The sequence below is a fragment of the Nothobranchius furzeri genome, unplaced genomic scaffold (genome assembly GCF_043380555.1).
Source record: "Nothobranchius furzeri strain GRZ-AD unplaced genomic scaffold, NfurGRZ-RIMD1 Scf088, whole genome shotgun sequence".
NCBI lineage: Eukaryota > Metazoa > Chordata > Actinopteri > Cyprinodontiformes > Nothobranchiidae > Nothobranchius > Nothobranchius furzeri.
In genome coordinates, this window is record NW_027223104.1 from 27,501 (window position 1) to 40,000 (window position 12,500).

Genomic DNA, 12,500 nt, shown 5'->3' on the forward strand with positions numbered 1-12,500 from the left:
TGGTCATCCGACAGAGGGACTTTGAAAATTTTCCTGCACTCATGGTCATCCTACGAGGACACTTTGAAAATAAACACGACACTCTGGTCATCCTGTGGAGAGAGGACAAGAGGGTGGATCACGGTGGGACTGCCGTGACCCTAAGCTACTATTGAGGCATCAACCTGGGATGAGCTGGGGTCTGACATCCCCCTGTTGCCATGGAGGTCTAAAGGATGACCATTAGTTGTGGTTCTCGCCCCGGGACTTGGGTCAGAGTACAGCCGAAGTGGAGCACTTGTGTCGGACTAGGGAGGCTGTGCCGTGCCCCCTGGAGGTCTAAAGGATGACCAGTAGTTGTGGTTCTCGCCCCGGGACTTGGGTCAGAGTATAGCCCAAGTGGAGCACTTGTGTCGGCCTAGGGAGGCTGTGCCGGGCCCCCTGGAGGTCTAAAGGATGACCATGAGGTCAAAAGGATGACCAGTAGTTGTGGTTCTCGCCCCGGGACTTGGGTCAGAGTATAGCCCAAGTGGAGCACTTGTGTCGGACTAGGGAGGCTGTGCCGTGCCCCCTGGAGGTCTAAAGGATGACCAGTAGTTGTGGTTCTCGCCCCGGGACTTGGGTCAGAGTATAGCCCAAGTGGAGCACTTGTGTCGGACTAGGGAGGCTGTGCCGTGCCCCCTGGAGGTCTAAAGGATGACCAGTAGTTGTGGTTCTCGCCCCGGGACTTGGGTCATAGTATAGCCCAAGTGGAGCACTTGGGTCGGACTAGGGAGGCTGTGTCGTGCCCCCTGGAGGTCTAAAGGATGACCAGTAGTTGTGGTTCTCGCCCCGGGACTTGGGTCAGAGAATAGCCCAAGTGGGACACTTGTGTCGGACTAGGGAGGCTCTGCCGTGCCCCCTGGAGGTCTAAAGGATGACCAGTAGTTGTGGTTCTCGCCCCGGGACTTGGGTCAGAGTATAGCCCAAGTGGAGCACTTGTGTCGGACTAGGGAGGCTGTGCCGTGCCCCCTGGAGGTCTAAAGGATGACCATTAGTTGTGGTTCTCGCCCCGGGACTTGGGTCAGAGTACAGCCCAAGTGGAGCACTTGCGTCGGACTAGGGAGGCTGTGCCGGGCCCCCTGGAGGTCTAAAGGATGACCAGTAGTTGTGGTTCTCGCCCCGGGCCGTGGGTCTGAGTATGGCCCAAGTGGGACACTTGTGTCGGACTAGGGAGGCTCTGCCGTGCCCCCTTGAGGTCTAAAGGATGACCAGTAGTTGTGGTTCTCGCCCCGGGACTTGGGTCATAGTATAGCCCAAGTGGGACACTTGTGTCGGACTAGGGAGGCTCTGCCGTGCCCCCTTGAGGTCTAAAGGATGACCATGAGGTCAAAAGGATGACCAGTAGTTGTGGTTCTCGCCCCGGGACTTGGGTCAGAGTATGGCCCAAGTGGTGCACTTGTGTCGGTCTAGGGAGGCTGTGCCGGTCCCCCTGGAGGTCTAAAGGATGACCAGTAGTTGTGGTTCTCGCCCCGGGACTTGGGTCAGAGTATAGCCCAAGTGGAGCACTTGTGTCGGACTAGGGAGGCTGTGCCGGGCCCCCTGGAGGTCTAAAGGATGACCAGTAGTTGTGGTTCTCACCCCGGGTCGTGGGTCCGAGTCTGGCCCGAGTAGAGCACTTTGGTCGGCTACCGGGGGGTGTGCCGTGCCCCCTGGAGGTCTAAAGGATGACCAGTAGTTGTGGTTCTCGCCCCGGGACTTGGGTCAGAGTATAGCCCAAGTGGAGCACTTGTGTCGGCCTAGGGAGGCTGTGCCGGGCCCCCTGGAGATCTAAAGGATGACCATGAGGTCAAAAGGATGACCAGTAGTTGTGGTTCTCGCCCCGGGACTTGGGTCAGAGTATAGCCCAAGTGGAGCACTTGTGTCGGCCTAGGGAGGCTGTGCCGGGCCCCCTGGAGGTCTAAAGGATGACCAGTAGTTGTGGTTCTCGCACCGGGACTTGGGTCAGAGTACAGCCCAAGTGGAGCACTTGTGTCGGTCTAGGGAGGCTGTGCCGGGCCCCCTGGAGGTCTAAAGGATGACCATGAGGTCAAAAGGATGACCAGTAGTTGTGGTTCTCGCCCCGGGACTTGGGTCAGAGTATAGCCCAAGTGGAGCACTTGTGTCGGACTAGGGAGGCTGTGCCGTGCCCCCTGGAGGTCTAAAGGATGACCAGTAGTTGTGGTTCTCGCCCCGGGACTTGGGTCAGAGTATAGCCCAAGTGGAGCACTTGTGTCGGCCTAGGGAGGCTGTGCCGGGCCCCCTGGAGGTCTAAAGGATGACCATGAGGTCAAAAGGATGACCAGTAGTTGTGGTTCTCGCCCCGGGACTTGGGTCAGAGTATAGCCCAAGTGGAGCACTTGTGTCGGACTAGGGAGGCTGTGCCGTGCCCCCTGGAGGTCTAAAGGATGACCAGTAGTTGTGGTTCTCGCCCCGGGACTTGGGTCAGAGTATAGCCCAAGTGGAGCACTTGTGTCGGACTAGGGAGGCTGTGCCGTGCCCCCTGGAGGTCTAAAGGATGACCAGTAGTTGTGGTTCTCGCCCCGGGACTTGGGTCATAGTATAGCCCAAGTGGAGCACTTGGGTCGGACTAGGGAGGCTGTGTCGTGCCCCCTGGAGGTCTAAAGGATGACCAGTAGTTGTGGTTCTCGCCCCGGGACTTGGGTCAGAGAATAGCCCAAGTGGGACACTTGTGTCGGACTAGGGAGGCTCTGCCGTGCCCCCTGGAGGTCTAAAGGATGACCAGTAGTTGTGGTTCTCGCCCCGGGACTTGGGTCAGAGTATAGCCCAAGTGGAGCACTTGTGTCGGACTAGGGAGGCTGTGCCGTGCCCCCTGGAGGTCTAAAGGATGACCATTAGTTGTGGTTCTCGCCCCGGGACTTGGGTCAGAGTACAGCCCAAGTGGAGCACTTGCGTCGGACTAGGGAGGCTGTGCCGGGCCCCCTGGAGGTCTAAAGGATGACCAGTAGTTGTGGTTCTCGCCCCGGGCCGTGGGTCTGAGTATGGCCCAAGTGGGACACTTGTGTCGGACTAGGGAGGCTCTGCCGTGCCCCCTTGAGGTCTAAAGGATGACCATTAGTTGTGGTTCTCGCCCCGGGACTTGGGTCAGAGTACAGCCCAAGTGGAGCACTTGCGTCGGACTAGGGAGGCTGTGCCGGGCCCCCTGGAGGTCTAAAGGATGACCAGTAGTTGTGGTTCTCGCCCCGGGCCGTGGGTCAGAGTTTAGCCCAAGTGGAGCACTTGTGTCGGTCTAGGGAGGCTGTGCCGGGCCCCCTGGAGGTCTAAAGGATGACCATTAGTTGTGGTTCTCGCCCCGGGACTTGGGTCAGAGTATAGCCCAAGTGGAGCACTTGTGTCGGCCTAGGGAGGCTGTGCCGGGCCCCACTGGAGGTCTAAAGGATGACCATTAGTTGTGGTTCTCGCCCCGGGACTTGGGTCAGAGTACAGCCCAAGTGGAGCACTTGTGTCGGACTAGGGAGGCTGTGCCGGGCCCCCTGGAGGTCTAAAGGATGACCAGTAGTTGTGGTTCTCGCCCCGGGACTTGGGTCCGAGTATAGCCCAAGTGGAGCACTTGTGTCGGACTAGGGAGGCTGTGCCGTGCCCCCTGGAGGTCTAAAGGATGACCAGTAGTTGTGGTTCTCACCCCGGGTCGTGGGTCCGAGTATAGCCCAAGTGGAGCACTTGTGTCGGACTAGGGAGGCTGTGCCGTGCCCCCTGGAGGTCTAAAGGATGACCAGTAGTTGTGGTTCTCACCCCGGGTCGTGGGTCCGAGTCTGGCCCGAGTAGAGCACTTTGGTCGGCTACCGGGGGGTGTGCCGTGCCCCCTGGAGGTCTAAAGGATGACCAGTAGTTGTGGTTCTCGCACCGGGACTTGGGTCAGAGTACAGCCCAAGTGGAGCACTTGTGTCGGTCTAGGGAGGCTGTGCCGGGCCCCCTGGAGGTCTAAAGGATGACCAGTAGTTGTGGTTCTCGCCCCGGGCCGTGGGTCTGAGTATGGCCCAAGTGGGGCACTTGCGTCGGACTGGGGAGGCTCTGCCGCGCCCCCTGGAGGTCAAAAGGATGACCAGTAGTTGTGGTTCTCACCCCGGGTCGTGGGTCCGAGTCTGGCCCGAGTAGAGCACTTTGGTCGGCTACCGGGGGGTGTGCCGTGCCCCCTGGAGCCATGGGAGTGAGCTCCAGCAGACTGGTATTTTTCGGAGAACCAGGCCCACACTCCTCAGACTTTGTGCCCAGGGACAGGCCACCAAAATCGGCCGCGGCTCGTGCACTTTGCCCCTGCGTTTCTCCCAGAACCAGAGCCGGAAAAATCCCAAAATTGATGCCCAGAGATAGTCGACTCTGCCTGGAATAGATTGCCACCCAAACCCGCCAACTCACGCTGGTTTTCCGATGGCCTCACCTACTAACCCGAGCATGGTCATCGCTCGCACCTTCCAAAACCTCCAGGGGCGCAGGCACTTTTCATTTACTGGCCATAAGGCCGACCGCCTTAAGCGTTAAGCGATAAGCGAAAGGCTTAGTTTGGACTTAGTTTTTGGAGCGACGAGGTCGCCGTTTTGTCAATTCTGAACCGATTTTCACGCGGTTTTCGACTGCCTGCGCCTGGGGAGCCGCCCAGAAGCCCCAGGCAGTGTTCTGGGTGGACTTCCGGACCGGTCCGGACCCGGTACCGGCCGGGGGAACCGCACCACGCCTCTCGGGCGTTTCTACACCGATTTTCGCGGGGTTTTCGACTGCATAGACGGGGCCACCTGCTGCAGGGCCCGAGGGAGGGCCTTACTGAGCTGGGTCCGACGCAGGGCCCGGTTCCTGGAGCCCGCTGGGGGGGGGGGGGGGTTCTCTAAGGCTCACGGCGGGCTGCTGAGGGGCCGGATCGGATGCAGACAGGCGCTCCTCTGCCCAGGTCTTTGCTCCCCTGCCCCACTAGGAATGGAAGACACACTGCCAACAGCTTCTGGAGGGTGATGGGCCCTGCTGCAGACCAGGTCCGACCCAGGTTTCAGCTATCCCACCCCGCAGGGACTTAAAGACACACTGCCATCAGCTTCTGGAGGCTGCTGAGCTCTACTATAGAGCAGGTCCGACCCAGGTTTCAGCTCCTGCAGCCCACTAGGACTTAAACACACACTGCCATCAGCGTCTGGATGGTGATGGGCCCTGCTGCAGACCAGGTCCGACCCAGGTTTCAGCTATCCCACCCCGCAGGGACTTAAAGACACACTGCCATCAGCTTCTGGAGGCTGCTGAGCTCTACTATAGAGCAGGTCCGACCCAGGTTTCAGCTCCTGCAGCCCACTAGGACTTAAACACACACTGCCATCAGCGTCTGGATGGTGATGGGCCCTGCTGCAGACCAGGTCCGACCCAGGTATCAGCTCCTGCACCCCGCAGGGAATTGAAGACACACTGCCATCAGCTTCTGGAGGCTGCTGAGCTCTGCTATAGACCAGGTCCGACCCAGGTTTCAGCTCCTGCACCCCGCAGGGAACTAAACACACACTGCCATCTGCAACTGGAGGCTGCTGAGCCCTGCTGCAGACCAGGTCCGACCCAGGTTATGGCTCTCCCACCCCCCTGGGACTTAAACACACACAGCCATCAGCTTCTGGATGGTGATGGGCCCTGCTGCAGACCAGGTCCGACCCAGGTTTCAGCTCCTCAACCCCGCAGGGACTTAAACCCACACCGCCATCAGCTTCTGGAGGGTGATGGGCCCTGCTGCGGGCCAGGTCCGACCCAGGTTTCAGCTCTCCCACCCCGCAGGGACTTAAACACACACAGCCATCAGCTTCTGGGGGCTGCTGAGCCCTGCTGCAGACCAGGTCCGACCCAGGTTTCAGCTCTCCCACCCCGCAGGGTCTTTAACACACACACTGCCATCAGCTGCTGGAGGCTGCTGAGCTCCGCTATAGACCAGGTCCGACCCAGGTTTCTGCTCCTGCACCCCGCAGGGAATGAAAGACACACTGCCATCAGCTTCTGGAGGCTGCTGAGCCCTGCTGCAGACCAGGTCCGACCCAGGTATCGGCTCTCCAACCAGGCAGAGACTTAAACACACACACACACACACACACACTGCCATCAGCTTCTGGGGGCTGCTGAGCTCTGCTGTAGACCGGGTCCGACCCAGGTTTCTGCTCCTCCACCCCGCAGGGACTTAAACACACACTGCCACCAGCTTCTGGAGGGTGATGGGCCCTGCTTTAGACCAGGTCTGACCCGGGATATAGCTCTCCCACCCCGCAGGGACTTAAACACTCACTGCCATCAGCTGCTGGAGGCTGCCGAGCTCTGCTGCAGACCAGGTCCCACCCAGGTTTCTGCTCCTGCACCCCGCAGGGACTTAAACACACACTGCCACCAGCTTCTGGAGGGTGATGGGCCCTGCTGTGGACCAGGTCCGACCCGGATATCAGCTCTCCCACCAGGCAGGGACTTAAACACACACTGCAATCAGCTGCTGGAGGCTGCTGAGCTCTACTATAGACCAGGTCCGACCCAGGTTTCAGCTCTCCCACCAGGCAGTGACTTAAAGACACACTGCCATCAGCTGCTGGAGGCTGCTGAGCTCTTCTATAGACCAGGTCCGACCCAGGTTTCAGCTCTCACACCAGGCAGGGACTTAAACACACACTGCCATCAGCTGCTGGAGGCTGCTGAGCTCTGCTATAGACCAGGTCCGACCCAGGTTTCAGCTCTCCCACCAGGCAGGGACTTAAAGACACACTGCCATCAGCTGCTGGAGGCTGCCGAGCCCTGCTGCAGACCATGTCCGACCCAGGTTTCAGCTCTCCCACCAGGCAGGGACTTAGAGGCACGCTGCCATCAGCTTCTGGAGGCTGCTGAGCTCTGCCATAGACCAGGTCCGACCGAGGTTTCAGCTCTCCCACCCCGCAGGGACTTAAACACACACTGCCATCAGCTGCTGGAGGCTGCTGAGCTCTGCTATAGACCAGGTCCGACCCGGGATATAGCTCTCCCACCCCGCAGGGACTTAAACACACACTGCCATCAGCTGCTGGAGGCTGCTGAGCTCTTCTATAGACCAGGTCCGACCCAGGTTTCAGCTCTCCCACCCCGCAGGGACTTGAACACACACTGCCATCAGCTTCTGGAGGCTGCTGAGCTCTGCTATAGACCAGGTCCGACCCAGGTTTCTGCTCCTCCACCCCGCAGGGAATTAAAGACACACTGCCATCAGCTTCTGGATGGTGATGGGCCCTGCTGCAGACCAAGTCCGACCCGGGTTACAGCTCTCCCACCAGGCAGGGAATTAAACACACACTGCCATCAGCTGCTGGAGGCTGCTGAGCTCCGCTATAGACCAGGTCCGACCCGGGTTCCTGCTCCTGCACCCCGCAGGGACCAAAACACACACACTGCCATCAGCTTCTGGAGGCTGCTGAGCTCTTCTATAGACCAGGTCCGACCCAGGTTTCAGCTCTCCCACCAGGCAGGGACTTAAACACACACTGCCATCACCTTCTGCTGGCTGCTGAGCTCTGCTGCAGACCAGGTCCGACCCAGGTTTCAGCTCCTGCACCCCGCAGGGAACTAAACACACACTGCCGTCACCTTCTGCTGGCTGCTGAGCCCTGCTGCAGACCAGGTCCGACCCAGGTTTCAGCTCCTGCACCCCGCAGTGGATTAAAGACACACTGCCATCAGGTTCTGGAGGCTGCTGAGCTCTGCTGCAGACCAGGTCCGACCCAGGTTATGGCTCTCCCACCCCGCAGGGACTTAAACACACACCGCCGTCAGCTTCTGGATGGTGATGGGCCCTGCTGCAGACCAGGTCCGACCCACGTTTCAGCTCTCCCACCCCGCAGGGGATGAAACACACACTGCCATCAGCTTCTGGAGGCTGCTGAGCTCTGCTAAAGACCAGGTCCGACCCAGCTTTCAGCTCTCCCACCAGGCAGGGAGTTAAAGACACACTGTCATCGGCTTCTGGAGGGTGCTGAGCCCTGCTGCACACCAAGTCTGACCCAGGTTTCAGCTCATCCACCCCGCAGGGACCTAAACACACACTGCCATCAGCTTCTGAGTGGTAATGGGCCCTGCTGCAGACCAGGTCCGACCCAGGTTTCAGCTCCTCCACCCCGCCATCACCAGCTGGAGGCTGGCTGCTGCTCCTGCACCCTGCCATCAGCTGCTGGAGGCTTCTGTTCCTCCACCCCGCCATCAGCAGCTGGAGGCTGGCTGCTGGAGGCTGGCTGCTGCTCCTCCACCCCGCCATCACCAGCTGGAGGCTGGTTGCAGCTCCTGCACCCCGCCATCAGCTGCTGGAGGCTGCCTGCAGCCCCTGCACCCCGCCATCAGCTGCTGGAGGCTGGCTGCAGCTCCTGCACACCGCCATCAGCTGCTGGAGGCTGCCTGCAGCTCCTGCACCCCGCCATCAGCTGCTGGAGGCTGGCTGCTGCTCCTGCACCCCGCCAGCAGCTGCTGGAGGCTGGCTGCTGCTCCTCCACCCAACCATCAGCTGCTGGACGCTGGCTGCTGCTCCTGCACCCCGCCATCAGCTGCTGGAGGCTGGCTGCTGCTCCTCCACCACCCAACCATCAGCTGCTGGACGCTGGCTGCAGCTCCTCCACCCCGCCATCAGCTGCTGGTGGCTGGCTGCAGCTCCTTCACCCCGCCATCAGCTGCTGGTGGCTGGCTGCAGCTCCTTCACCCCGCCATCACCAGCTGGAGGCTGGCTGCTGCTCCTGCACCCCGCCATCAGCTGCTGGAGGCTGCCTGCAGCTCCTGCGCCCCGCCATCAGCTGCTGGAGGCTGGCTGCTGCTCCTGCACCCTGCCATCAGCTGTTCGAGGCTGGCTGCAGCTCCTCCACCCCACCATCACCAGCTGGAGGCTGGTTGCAGCTCCTGCACCCCGTCATCAGCAGCTGGAGGCTGCCTGCTGCTCCTGCACCCCGCCATCAGCTGCTGGAGGCTGCCTGCAGCTCCTGCACCCCGCCATCATTTGCTGGAGGCTGGCTGCAGCTCCTGCAACCCGCCATCAGCTGCTGGAGGCTGGCTGCTGCTCCTCCACCCCACCATGACCTGCTGGAGGCTGGCTGCAGCTCCTTCACACCGCCATCAGCTGATGGATGCTGGCTGAACGCTGGAGGCTGGCTGCTGCTCCCACACACCGCCATCAGCTCCTGGAGGCTGGCTGGCTGCTGGAGGCTGTCTGCTGCTGCTCCTCCACCCCGCCATCACCAGCTGGAGGCTGGCTGCTGGAGGCTGGCTGCAGCTCCTGCACCCCACCATCAGCTGCTGGAGGCTGGCTTCTGCTCCTCCACCCCGCCATCAGCTGCTGGGGGCTGGCTGCTGGAGGCTGGCTGCAGCTCCTCCACCCCGCCATCACCAGCTGGAGGCTGGTTGCAGCTCCTGCACCCCGCCATCAGCTGCTGGAGGCTGCCTGCTGCTCCTGCACCCCGCCATCAGCTGCTGGAGGCTGCCTGCACCTCCTGCACCCCGCCATCAGCTGCTGGAGGCTGGCTTCTGCTCCTCCACCCCGCCATCAGCTGATGGAGGCTGCCTGCTTCTCCACCCCGCCATCACTAGCTGGAGGCTGGCTGCTGGAGGCTGGCTGCAGCTCCTCCACCCCGCCATCAGCTGCTGGAGGCTGCCTGCAGCTCCTGCACCCCGCCATCACCAGCTGGAGGCTGGCTTCTGCTCCTCCACCCCGCCATCAGCTGATGGAGGCTGCCTGCTTCTCCACCCCGCCATCACTAGCTGGAGGCTGGCTGCTGGAGGCTGGCTGCAGCTCCTCCACCCCGCCATCAGCTGCTGGAGGCTGGCTGCTGCTCCTGCACCCCGCCATCAGCTGCTGGAGGCTGGCTGCTGCTCCTCCACCCAACCATCAGCTGCTGGACGCTGGCTGCAGCTCCTCCACCCCACCATCAGCTGCTGGACGCTGGCTGCAGCTCCTCCACCCCGCCATCAGCTGCTGGAGGCTGCCTGCAGCTCCTGCACCCCGCCATCAGCTGCTGGAGGCTGCCTGCAGCTCCTGCACCCCGCCATCAGCTGCTGGTGGCTGGCTGCAGCTCCTTCACCCCGCCATCACCAGCTGGAGGCTGGCTGCTGCTCCTGCACCCCGCCATCAGCTGCTGGAGGCTGCCTGCAGCTCCTGCGCCCCGCCATCAGCTGCTGGAGGCTGGCTGCTGCTCCTGCACCCTGCCATCAGCTGTTCGAGGCTGGCTGCAGCTCCTCCACCCCACCATCACCAGCTGGAGGCTGGTTGCAGCTCCTGCACCCCGTCATCAGCAGCTGGAGGCTGCCTGCTGCTCCTGCACCCCGCCATCAGCTGCTGGAGGCTGCCTGCAGCTCCTGCACCCCGCCATCATTTGCTGGAGGCTGGCTGCAGCTCCTGCAACCCGCCATCAGCTGCTGGAGGCTGGCTGCTGCTCCTCCACCCCACCATGACCTGCTGGAGGCTGGCTGCAGCTCCTTCACACCGCCATCAGCTGATGGATGCTGGCTGAACGCTGGAGGCTGGCTGCTGCTCCCACACACCGCCATCAGCTCCTGGAGGCTGGCTGGCTGCTGGAGGCTGTCTGCTGCTGCTCCTCCACCCCGCCATCACCAGCTGGAGGCTGGCTGCTGGAGGCTGGCTGCAGCTCCTGCACCCCACCATCAGCTGCTGGAGGCTGGCTTCTGCTCCTCCACCCCGCCATCAGCTGCTGGGGGCTGGCTGCTGGAGGCTGGCTGCAGCTCCTCCACCCCGCCATCACCAGCTGGAGGCTGGTTGCAGCTCCTGCACCCCGCCATCAGCTGCTGGAGGCTGCCTGCTGCTCCTGCACCCCGCCATCAGCTGCTGGAGGCTGCCTGCACCTCCTGCACCCCGCCATCAGCTGCTGGAGGCTGGCTTCTGCTCCTCCACCCCGCCATCAGCTGATGGAGGCTGCCTGCTTCTCCACCCCGCCATCACTAGCTGGAGGCTGGCTGCTGGAGGCTGGCTGCAGCTCCTCCACCCCGCCATCAGCTGCTGGAGGCTGCCTGCAGCTCCTGCACCCCGCCATCACCAGCTGGAGGCTGGCTTCTGCTCCTCCACCCCGCCATCAGCTGATGGAGGCTGCCTGCTTCTCCACCCCGCCATCACTAGCTGGAGGCTGGCTGCTGGAGGCTGGCTGCAGCTCCTCCACCCCGCCATCAGCTGCTGGAGGCTGGCTGCTGCTCCTGCACCCCGCCATCAGCTGCTGGAGGCTGGCTGCTGCTCCTCCACCCAACCATCAGCTGCTGGACGCTGGCTGCAGCTCCTCCACCCCACCATCAGCTGCTGGACGCTGGCTGCAGCTCCTCCACCCCGCCATCAGCTGCTGGAGGCTGCCTGCAGCTCCTGCACCCCGCCATCAGCTGCTGGAGGCTGCCTGCAGCTCCTGCACCCCGCCATCACCAGCTGGAGGCTGGCTTCTGCTCCTCCACCCCGCCATCAGCTGATGGAGGCTGCCTGCTTCTCCACCCCGCCATCACTAGCTGGAGGCTGGCTGCTGGAGGCTGGCTGCTGCTCCTCCACCCAACCATCAGCTGCTGGACGCTGGCTGCAGCTCCTCCACCCCACCATCAGCTGCTGGACGCTGGCTGCAGCTCCTGCACCCCGCCATCAGCTGCTGGAGGCTGGCTTCTGCTCCTCCACCCCGCCATCAGCTGCTGGAGGCTGCCTGCTGCTCCTGCACCCCGCCATCAGCTGCTGGAGGCTGGCTGCTGCTCCTGCACCCCGCCATCAGCTGCTGGAGGCTGGCTGCTGGAGGCTGGCTGCAGCTCCTCCACCCCACCATCAGCTGCTGGACGCTGGCTGCAGCTCCTCCACCCCACCATCAGCTGCTGGACGCTGGCTGCAGCTCCTGCACCCCGCCATCAGCTGCTGGAGGCTGGCTTCTGCTCCTCCACCCCGCCATCAGCTGACGGAGGCTGCCTGCTTCTCCACCCCGCCATCACTAGCTGGAGGCTGGCTGCTGGAGGCTGGCTGCAGCTCCTCCACCCCACCATCAGCTGCTGGACGCTGGCTGCAGCTCCTGCACCCCGCCATCAGCTGCTGGAGGCTGGCTTCTGCTCCTCCACCCCGCCATCAGCTGACGGAGGCTGCCTGCTTCTCCACCCCGCCATCACTAGCTGGAGGCTGGCTGCTGGAGGCTGGCTGCAGCTCCTCCACCCCGCCATCAGCTGCTGGAGGCTGGCTGCTGCTCCTGCACCCCGCCATCAGCTGCTGGACGCTGGCTGCAGCTCCTCCACCCCGCCATCACCAGCTGGAGGCTGCCTGCTGCTCTTCCACCCCGCCATCAGCTGATGGACGCTGGCTGCAGCTCCTCCACCCCGCCATCAGCTGCTGGAGGCTGGCTGGCCGCTGGAGGCTGGCTGCTGCTCCCACACACCGCCATCAGCTGCTGGAGGCTGGCTGGCTGCTGGAGGCTGGCTGCTGCTGCTCCTCCTCCCCGCCATCACCAGCTGGAGGCTGGCTGCTGCTCCTACACCCCGCCATCAGCTGATGGAGGCTGCCTGCTCCTCCGCCCCGCCAT